This window comes from Helianthus annuus, chromosome 5 (assembly GCF_002127325.2).
Source record: "Helianthus annuus cultivar XRQ/B chromosome 5, HanXRQr2.0-SUNRISE, whole genome shotgun sequence".
Lineage (NCBI taxonomy): Eukaryota > Viridiplantae > Streptophyta > Magnoliopsida > Asterales > Asteraceae > Helianthus > Helianthus annuus.
Window position 1 is genome coordinate 123,273,202 of NC_035437.2, and position 12,115 is coordinate 123,285,316.

Below are 12,115 nucleotides of genomic sequence, written 5' to 3' on the forward strand. Positions count from 1 at the left end.
CAGGTTTAGTGAACAAATCGGCAGCATTTGCATCTGTGTCGATTTGTTCAAGCGTAATCAGACCTCTGTCAAAACAGTCCCGAATGAAATGAACTTTAATATCAATGTGCTTGGTTTTGGAGTGAAAAACAGGATTTCGAACAATTTGTATTGCAGCATCATTATCGCAGTAAATAGTAGTGTTAAGATAAGTCAAACCATAATCCTGCAATTGATGTTGCATCCACACCACTTGAGAGCAAGAAGCAGAAGCAGCAACATACTCAGCTTCAGCTGTGGATATCGCCACCGTTTGTTGTTTCTTGCACTGCCAAGAAATGAGCCGATCACCCAAAAATTGACATCCCGCAGAAGTGGATTTCCTGTCACTGTCAGTACCTCCAAAATTGCTGTCAGAGAAAGCAAACAAGTCAAAATTGGAATCTCTCGGATACCACAGGCCAAACCGAGGTCGGCCTTTAAGATACCGAAAGATCCGTTTAACAGCAATAAGATGAGAAGTTTTAGGATTAGCCTGATAACGTGCACAGTTGCAAACAGCGAACATGATGTCCGGACGGCTAGCTGTGAGATACATCAATGACCCAATCATTGACCTATATTGACGTTGATTTACAGACTCTCCTTCTTCATCTTCAGTCAATAATGGTCTCTCAGCCATAGGTGTTTCAGCAGGCTTTGCGTCCGTGAATTTGAACTTTGCCAGGACATCATCCACATACTTCCCTTGATGAATCAGAATTCCTTGTGAACTCTGCTTGACTTGTAGACCCAAAAACAGTGTCATCTCCCCCAGAGCACTCATTTCAAACTTTTTCTTCATAACTCTCTCGAACTCCTTGCACAGATCCTCGCTTGTAGATCCGAAAATGATGTCATCAACGTAGATTTGAACCAAAATTTGATCACGTCCTACCCTCTTGATAAACAGAGTCTGGTCTATGGTGCCACGCGTATATCCATGAGCCAACAGATGCTCTGTTAGGGTGGCATACCAAGCTCGAGGAGCCTGATGTAACCCGTACAACGCCTTGTCTAACTTGTAGGCGTACTCAGGATGATCTGGATGCACAAACCCTGGCGGTTGCTCGACAAAAATTTCCTCCTTCACATCTCCATAGAGAAACGCGGTCTTGACATCCATCTGATAAACAGTGAATCCCATGTACGACGCGTAAGCCAAAAAGATCCGGATGGCTTCAAGTCGCGCAACCGGAGCATATACTTCATCATAATCTAGACCTTCGATTTGTCTAAATCCCTGAACCACCAGCCTTGCTTTGTTTCGAACAATGACACCCGCAGAATCCTGCTTGTTTCGAAAAACCCATCTAGTTCCAAGCTTACGCTTTCCTGCTGGCAACTTGACAAGCTTCCATACTCCAAGTTTTTCAAACTGGTTCAGCTCTTCGTGCATAGCATCTACCCAGCCAGGTTCCTGCAAAGCTATATCAATGGTTTTAGGTTCGATTTGAGAAAGATAACTAGAATATAAGCAAGTGTTAATGGTTCCTGATTGACTCCTGGTCAAAATTCCTGCATTTACAGGACCAATCACATTTTCGATTGGGTGATTGCGTTGAACGCTCGTCGGTATGGCCAAATCAGGTACAGTCTCCTCTGCAGTGGTGGTGGTGTTGCTACACTCCCCCTCATCAGGTGCACTTGTAGTGTGAACTACAGGAGAAGTGACGGTACAATCCTCAGGAATTGGATCAGGAAACATGGCAGAGTCACTGGTTGATGCACCTTCAGAGGATTGATTGACCATCGGTGTCGGTGTAGGATGTTGCGTGAACACCATTCCCGGTGGATCAACAGTATGATGCATCACATTTTCTTGCATCTGTGCTTCGTCCTCAGTATCTTCAAATGACAATGGTTGTTTGGGAACTGACTCACCTGCAACTGAAACATCACTTGACAAAATGTTAAATGATTTAAACAGAGCAGAATAATCATATAACCAATCTGGACCGACTCTAGCGTCCGTAGCATTCTCTTCAAGCCATTCGATGTTGCACGACTCAACAACTTTTCTAGTTACTTTGTTGTATACCCTATAAGCAGAGCCTTTAGCATATCCAACAAAGTAACATTCGTCACCTTTGACTTCAAACTTTCCATTTGAGTCCATTAGTAATAATACACATGGACAACCAAAAATACGAAAGTGTGAAACCGAAGGTTTACGTCCTTCCAGAATCTCATAAGGGGTTTTCATGTGACGTTTGTTTACTAAAGCATGATTCTGGATATAACAAGCCGTGCTAACAGCTTCGGCCCAAAAGAAGCTAGGAAGCTTTGAATCAGCCAGCATGGTACGTGCTGCCTCAATTAGAGTACGATTCCTTCTTTCAGCCACTCCATTCTGTTGTGGAGTGCGTGGCGCACTGAACTGTCGATCAATTCCCTTTTCAATGCAGAACGTATCCAAAGTAACATTCTTGAATTCTGTCCCATTGTCTGATCGAATAACCTTCACCTTAGTACTCGCTTGATTTTCAGCCAATGTAATGAATTGTTTCACCAGTGCAGCAGTTTCGTTTTTGTGACTGAGAAAATACACCCAAGTGTAGCGAGAGTAATCATCGACGATTACTAGACAGTAAGCTTTCTTCCCGATACTCAGCACATTCACTGGACCAAAAAGATCCATGTGAAGTAGTTCGAGTACAGCTTTTGTTGAAGGTACTGGTTTAGTCTTGTGAGGTTTTCGATGAGCCTTTCCTTTCGCACAAGCAACACACTTTTCCACCAACATGAAATCCTTAATCGGAAGATCTCGTACCAATTGACCTTTAGCTAGACGATTCAGATTTTTCATATTCACGTGCCCAAGTCGACGGTGCCACAAAAGACCATCATGCTCTGAAATCTTCGAAAATAAACAAGTGATCTCTTCACACGGTTTCTTGTTCATATCAATGACGTAAGCATTTCCTTTTCTTTCAGCTGTCATCAAGAACCAGTCTTCTGGAATAACAATCCCAGGCTTAAGAACATGACACCCTTTCTTCGTAAAATGAACTGAATTCCCTCTATCACAAATCTGCGAAATACTTAACAGATTGTGCTTCAGTTCTGGAACATAATTGACATTTTCAAAGCTGAGAACACCGTTTTGAACAGTTCCTTTCAAAGTGATTCTGCCAGATTCACCTCCCGCAAATGAGACATATCCACCATTAAATTCTTTGACATTCACAAGTTGGGATAAGTCTCCTGTCATGTGCCTGGAACAGCCACTATCCATGTACCAGAGGCGCACGGTAGTCCTCCACAGCTGTTCCTGCACGAGTAGCGGGATTAGTTAGATTTAGGAACCCAGCCCATAGTGGATCTGGGTTTTCCTTGAGCATCGAAATACGTTACCCTCTGCCAAACTAAATTGTCTTTATTTAAAAATTTTGATGAATTTGCATTGGCAGAATTTTTATGAAGTGTATGAGGCAAGTTGGAATGCACGGCTTTAGATTTAGGTTTCCAATATTGTTTAGACCAGTTGTTAGCATAATTACCAAACGCCTTAAATCTGTTTTCTGAAAAATGATTTTGCTGATTTTTATGTCTACGTTTGGCGGCATTCCAATCTTGATCAGAAGGCCTGACCCTACGATGGTCGTTCTTCATTGTCTTAGACCTATCAGTCTTCATTGACTTAGAAGGACCAAATCGATTTGGTTTGACTTTCTGATGTTGTGCGTGTTGAGTTTTAGACTGCACAGAGGAAGACAACGAAACACAATTTCTGGCAATGTGCCCGGCTATCCCACAATTGAAACAAATCTGTCGTTTCACTGTGGAAGAGTTTTGATGATTCACAGTGGCTGCGGGTCTTTTGGGTCTTGAAGATGGAGCTTGCTTGTTCTGTTTTGATTGACTTGCTTGTGCCTTCCCTGAGCTTGTAGATGCCTGAGGATCAGAACTAGCACTGGCACAAGCATGAGAATCTGAAAAAGTAGAGTTTTCATTTTTTACTGTTTCATGAAAATCATTTTGATTAGGTGTTTCAGATGTTGGCTTATGATTTTCTTCACAAGTATTTTCTTTCAAACTTTCATTTAAGAAAACTTCTTTCTCGTTTTGCAAATCATTTTGAGTTTCAGTCTCGATCGAGGCTGAGACGTCATCAACAAATAATGACTCCTTTCTATCGTTGCCATCCAAAGAAGTTCCATCAGATTCATCAGTAGAAATGTCTACTGAATTTGATTCACACGAAAAATCAGTGTGTGATTGGTTTTCTTGTGAAGCATTTTCAGTGGTTTCACTGAAAGTGTCCTGAGGAACATCGTTGGTCACACTATTTTCACCTTGAGAATCAGAAACATTAGAATCACAATTTTCAGCAGTTGCAAAACATTCATCATCACACGCATTTTTAAAAGGTTCATCACAAGCATTCACTGTTTTGCCCAAAACATCAGGCCCAAAAGAAGACGAAACATAACTATGAAATGAGTTCAAAAACGCTTGTCCAAACACACAACCAGAATTAGTATTATCAAAAGAAGTTTTAGAAGAATCAGATTCTAAAACTTGTTCACTTCCAAACACATCTCCCCATATCACTTCAGGTACTTTATCTGCACATGACGAAGAACTGTTAGGATCAAAGGTACCCTTTGACACAAAACACGTCTCTGGTTTTACCTGCTCTTCAGCAAATTTGCCATTGATTGAGGACTTACTATTTTTGGAACTTTCAACATTTACCGAGGGCTTATTATTTTTGGGTCCGTATGTCATTTTACTTTCATTCAGCATCTCCTCCTCGGTCATAGGCAAGTAAGTATAATTGTTATTGTACGGAGGAGGAGCCTGATTGTAACCCAATCCCGACCCTTTCTTTTTAGAATAAGCCAATTGTTGATCACAGAGATTTTTGACTAATTTACTGGAGGAATCGAATTTTTTAATGTTTAACTGATTAATTTGGTATTTATCCCTAACATTCTCCAGTTCCTTAGTCACCTCACACAGTTTTTCTTTAACCATGATGAGTTGGGCCGTGGCTACACTAACATCGTCTTTGAGTTGGACGATATCCTTACGCTGAGCCTCGATTTTCTCTTTGAAAAGTTTTTCATTTTTCGTTAAAGTGAAATTTTTGCGTTTAATTTCATTATAGTCTTCGATTAGCTCAGCGTTATGGATTCTATAGGCCTCAACTCGTTCCCTACATTCAGAAGTGCAGAAAACAGAAATTACCTCTTCTTTAGTGAGACCCTTGACAGGTGCTGACAGGATTTGAGTCATGAAGGCGAAGTTTTCAGATGACGACTCCTCCTCCTGTGCAACCTTCACATCATCATTCACCGAATCGTTGCTGGCCATGAAAGCGATATTGCTTGAGTTGGCTTGATTTTCAGGAGCTGAGATGTTTAGTCTTTCGATCTCTGAACTCCAGTCAAAAGGCGAATCAGGCTGAACCACCAAAGCTTGGGCCAATCCCATTGGTTGTGGGCTTCCGCTGTTGACATTATCAGCAGGCACACCAGTTGTAGTCACAAGGGCTCTTTCTCGATTGGGCGTAACAGGAGCAGCAGGCTGAGCTGGAGTTTGTTCACCATTCACCTTGGGTTTCGTGCAATTTCTAGCTAAATGACCCTGTTCATGACAATTATAGCAACGAAACTCAAATGGCATCTTTGCGGGGCCCGAGAACGTAAGACCTTGCCATTTGTTTTTCCCTGTCTTCCTCACAAAGTTTTTAGCTCTAAAAGCCGCCATAGCCATCTGCCACGTGATATCCATTTCTTCCACATCTTCTGGATGAATTTGATCCAAATCATCCATGGAAAACTTAGGAGGACCAAGGTTTCCCGCAGTAAAGGCATTCAAGCAATTTATGACTGAAGCTGCAATTTCAAGATTTTCTTTTGACTGTTTTGAGAAGAAGGCAACCATTTCATTGCTCGCAACAGAGGCAGAAGGTGCAGCAGAAGCCTTTCCAGCACTAGTAGGGGAAGCCTGAGTAGATGACCCTGAGTTGTAGACATTTGCTGAAGTGGGAGCAGGTTTAGCAGCTGTAGCATTGCGAAACATTTGGAATCCTCCTTGAGACAGAAGAGCTGTGTTACTGTCACTGGATGTGGTGGGAGCTATTGAGAATCCGGCAGCCAGCATGCTGTTCTTGTAGTTAGTCTCTCTCTGCTTATCATCCAATTCACAAGCTTTGATATGCGAGATCATCTCAGACAGGGTGCATCTTGCAAGATCTTTGGTTTTCTTGATCATAGCAACATGATGATCCCAACTCTTGGGCAATGCATTGAGAAGTTGTCTGTTGGTGGATGCGTTTGTGGTATGAATTTCTTCCATTTGCATTTGAGTCACCAGCTTGACAAACCTTTGGATCTGATTATCTACTGTTTCACCATAAATATGGTTGAAATTGTTGAAGTTTTGTTGCAGCAAGTTCCTTCGACTCTCTTTCATATCTTCATTACCTTCATACACTTCTACCAGAGAATCCCACAGTTCCTTGGCAGATTTGCAGGTGCGAAAGCCCATAGCAATATTAGGACCCAAACCCATGGTCAGATAGGAAAGAGCTCTATCATCTTCTTCAACAATGAGCAGATCATCTTCAGTGTATTGATCTCGAGGCTTCTTTATTTTAACATCAGGTTCTGTAGGGCTTTCCATCATAATCTCCCTAGGTCCTCTCAAGATGCTGCGCCATAGCTTGTAATCTTTAACTTTCAGATGCTGTTCAAAGCGCCACTTCCACTCGGGAAAGTCATTGCATCAGTTAATCTCGGAATACGTGTTGTGGTTCCTAGCTTTGAATCCAGTTCTTGTTGTTGAGTTAGGGCAGACAATTCACTGTTGTTGGTTGACATGGTTAATTAATCAGTTAATTAATTAATTTTATTAAGTCCAAAATCAACAGTCCAAACGTCCGTAACACAATGTCGTTGCGAGTCGAAACGTGGTTGCGAGTCAATTTTCTGATGGTTGCGAGTCGTAACTGGAATGGTTGCGAGTCGTAACTAAAATGGTTGCGAGTCGTAACAAAACCGAATGAGCCGAAACCACGGTTGCGAGTGGAGACCAATTCCTTGGTTGCGAGTCGTAACTAAGGCAGGATGAACCGAAACCAGCAGAGGTTGCGAGTCGTAACTGAAACGTGATGAGCCGCAACTGGGTGATTGCGAGTCGTAACCTGCAAAACAATAAGTGATAAGAACTGTTTACTCGCAATCCCGACTTTTCAGCAATTTCCAAAATTCAAAGATATTGTAATCTTTGAATCTGTTGAACCGATATCCCGAAATTTCAGCAAACACCAATACTGAAATCAACAAACCAAAATCAGTGTTTTTTTCAATAAATATGTCAAGAACAGTTGATAAAAGTTTCTGCAAAACACTCAACAAATCGGATTAGTAACATATGAAGGTTCTTGAATCCGAATGATATCAAAACCGAGCCCTTGAATGGCTTCAATGGCTCTGATACCAATTGTAAGTCCCGTGAGGATCTATCAATGATATCAATCTGAACTTATGTAAGTGCGGAATTCAAACACAAGTCGATTCAAGAATGAATATAAGATCAAATAAGAAACAATAGATAACAAACACAAACCGAAACTTGCATTCAACTTGATTGATGACTGATACAAGATTTCGACTGGAACCTTGTTCCTTTGCTTGTGTCGCCTGCCTTCTACTCGTAACCAACAACCCCTAATCAAGTGATTAGGGGTGTTTATATACTAAACACATTAGGGCCGATACCACCTAAGCCCATGCGACACCTATTCTAGCCCAAACCACATTGATAAACCCAAAACATAATAAACTAATTACATGATCAATCCCTATATATTGTTAACCTACATGAATAAACCTTCAGGTTCCAACAACAACATTAAAAAAAAGGGTTAAAAAAACTAAATTAAACAAGTAGAAAACACAAAAACGCCATATCTATTGGAAATCAATAAAACACCATTAAAACATAAACACCATTGGTAAAAAAAATACTTTAAAAAAACGCCATGTAAAACTAGCATAAAGATGAAAACGCCATTAAAACATAAACGCCATTGTTAAAAAAATACTTTTTTTTAAAAAACGCCATGTAAAACTAGCATAAAGATGAAAACGCCATTAAAACATAAACGCCATTCGTAAAAAATATACTTTTTAAAAAAACGTCATGTAAAACTAGCATAAAGATGAAAACGCCATTTATATTTAATTTTTTTTGGGCAAAGGAATCATAACGCCTTTGTTTAGCGGGAAGTGGACAATGACAATCGTACCCCCGCCTAACAAATAGCGCTCCCTGCCACGTGTTGGGCCAGGAATCGTTCTCACCGTTCTCACACTTTTCACTGTTCTCTCCTGATCCCGTTCCAATATATTATATTATATTAGTTTTTAAACTTATTTTTGTTTTATTGTCAATTTAAATATTTATATATTTATGAGTAAAAAGACTAAATTACCCTTGTATCATCAAATTTAACAAATTTTTTTTAACCAGATTAGGGATAAAGGAAACAACGTGTAGCATTTGAAAACATCAAATACAAAATTTATCAATTTTAGAAGACAAAAGACACCGTTTGCAATTTAGTACCACCACTTGCAATTTAGTATATAAATAAAAGACAAAATTTGCAATTCACTTATAAAAGATCAAGCTTTTGAAATTTTGTAAAGGGGATGAGCATTTGGTACTGGGTACCGGTACCGAATTTTTCGTACCGATTTTTTTCCGGTACCGACACTGTAACCCACTTTTTGGCATTTTCAACATCGATACCGATAAAACACCGAATTTTATCTTCAAATATTGGTACCGGTACCATACTGAATATTTCAGTACCGATACCGGTACCCAATTTTAACGAATTTCAATACCGGTACCACGCTCATCCCTAGGCATAATATTAATAGGGGTGTAAACGATTCACAACGGCTCGAGAGCTACCCGGGATCGGATCGGTAAAAAGCTCGAACGAGTCGAGCTTTAACGAGCCTTAGCCCGAGCTCGAGCCTGAAATATGACTCGTTTAGCTATCGAGCCCGAGCTCGAGCTTTGCATACGAAGATCGTTTAGGCTCGCGTGCCTAAACGAGCATAAACATAATTTTATATTAATTATACTATATATATATATATATATATATATTTATAGGGTAAGGTTTATGCGAGAACCACCTTTATTGCAAGAACCGCGAGAACCAATGTGAACACAACCTAAAATAGCTAAAAAAAACCTAACCCCCACCCCCCCCCCCAAAAAAAAAAAAAAACCTAAACCCCCCACCCCTAAAAACTAAAACCCCCAAAAAACCTAACCCCCCCACCCCACAAAAAAAAAAAAACCTAAACCCCCCTCCCCCCCCCCAAAGCTAAAATGCTAAAAACTAAACCCCCAAAAAACCTAAAAAATCTAAAAAAAATAAAAAAATTAAAAAAATGTAATTTTTTTTTAATATTTTTTATGTTAAAATCGCTACTTTTAGTAGCCAAAAAAAATTTTTTTGGCTACTAAAAGTAGCGACTTTTATATAAAAAATATTAAAAAAAAATGTGTGTTTTTAGCTATTTTTAGGCATTTTTTGTTGTGTTCACATTGGTTCTTGCGGTTCTCGAAATAAAGGGTGGTTCCTAACGGATCTTTGTCCTCTCTCTCTCTCTCTCTCTCTCTCTCTATATATATATATATATATATATATTATATAATGTATGAAAATTACTTCTCTTCTTCCAAAGCCCATAGGCCCATTTAATAATACTTGAGTAAAAACGTTTGAGTAAATTACACTTTTCGTCATTTATGTTTGTAGCGGGTTGCAATGGATGACCTTTAACTTTAATAATTACAGTCACAGTCCTTTATTTGCAAAACCTGTTACACCTTAGGTCCTTTTACCCTAACCTTGTTAAAACTTTCAGTTAAGTGAGGTCATGTGCAACCCATGTGAGGGCAAAACAGTCATTTAATACAATAAAAAAAGAGTGTCAAAATTTACAAATTATAAATCTAAACCATTATCATCATCATCTCACCTTCTCCCATGTACTCTCTCTCTCCCCTGTATTCTCTCTCTACATACCATCATCATCATCAGGCCTTTGAAAACAGAGCATTCGATAAATCATTCTTCATTGGTGATTGTACGATTGTTTTCGCATTCAGAAATAAACATTAAAAAAGAAGTTTGACCAGATGTTTGACATTTGAAAATAGAGCATTCGATAAATCTAGTTGTAAAGACTTAGAAAAACTTACATTTTGCAAGAATCTAACAATACTGAAAGATGAAGTTGATACAATTTTCTTCAAAATCATTCTTTATGGAAATAGTACGATTGTGTTCACATTCCGAAAAGAAAATCAAAAGAAGTTAGACTAAATGTTGACATTTGAAACAGAGCATCCTATAATGCTGATTGTAAACTCAACAAAAGTCATATTTTGCAAGAATCTAACAAAACTAAACAACGAAATTCATACCCTTTTCTTCAACGGAGAATAAGCCATACACGGGCACACTAGTAATGCCAACCATAGTGATCTGAAGGTGCGTTTTCAACAGAAATTCAGGTTCCCCCTGTGACTTAATTTCAGCAAAACAAAACAAGCCAAGAGTAACTAGATCAAAAGCGGATTCGGGCTTCATTACTGGTGCCAGTAATCAGAAAACCTTACTGATGAGGGACCTCTGATTATTGGTTTCTGCAGAGGTAGACGACAATCCTTGCTGCGTCACCACACCTCCCCCAAACGGCCTTCGCCATAAACTGCTAAGAAGCAAATCATTGAATCCTGCGAAGCTGGATCCAAATATCGAGAACCACCATTAGCAACGGACCTCTGATGATTGTTAGTTATTGCAGCAGCTTGGTGGAGGTTTGCCAAAATAAACGGAACCGACCCGATTCCACACCACGTAGCGTTGATCATGGATGGAAAACGAAGCTTTGCCAAAATAAATGGAAGCTTATGGAGAGTGGGGGCCACAGAGCCGGATTCTTGGCACTTATGTCGGATTCCGTCACACACTTGTTTCGTGTCTGCAACATGAGTGGAGGAATTGGTGGTAGAGGTTGGTTGGAGATGATGAAGAAGAGGGATTCTAGGGTTAGTGTTAGGGAAGATGGTGTTTAATTCATGAATATTTTAAAGAGTAAACTGCCATTTTGGTCCCTGTGGTTTGGCCAGTTTTGCCACTTTAGTCCAAATCTCAAACTTATTACATTTAGGTCCCTGTGGTTTGCATTTTGTTGCCATTTTAGTCCAAATTTCAAAAACCCTATTTTTTGACTGTTGCAACCTCCTATTTTGTCTTTTAGTTCAGGGGCATTTTGGTCATTTTGCTTTTCATTTAACATTTATTTTAATTCAAAAATTAATATATATATACACACACACACACACACACACACATAGCAGCTCATCTTCTTCATCATCATCATCATCATCGACAACACACTCTCTCTCTTTCTCTCTCCAAGCACCAACATCACCGCCACTGCCGTGAACGCCGCCGTCGTCCAACACCACCACCACGTCGCCGGAAAACAGAAAAGTCACATCATCTGCCGGCTTTTGCTTGAAAACTTAAGGAAAGTCAAAATAGAAGGGGAGTGGAGTCGGAACCTGTTGGAAAAACGGAACACCACCGTCATCGCCGCCCCTGACGGCGTTGGTCGCCGGTGACGTCGTGTCTCTTTCTATCCTTCGTCTCTTTCCTCTCACCCCGTCTCTCTCCTCTCTTTCTCCGTTTATTTGGTCACATCACCGCCGTACGTGATGTGTGTAAAATGCAACATATAAATTACATCAATTAAGGCATAAAACTAACCCTTTTTAAGTACTAATGTTGGAAAAAGAGTGTTTTTGTCTTCCTTTTGTATTTTCAGGATGAAATGAGCTCAAATTCACAAAAGAAGCAAAAAGACAACTAATTCTAGCATAAATACAAGAAAAGGAATAAAAGTAGACTGCCCGAACCCTCAACGGCATCCTCCAAAGCAAAGAAGAGAAAACAGAAGCCTGAACACCCCCCGTGCTCAGCCAGCACGGGGCCGTGCCCAAGAAGCAGCAGAAAAGACAAACTTGTAGAAGCTTCTATTGCCCA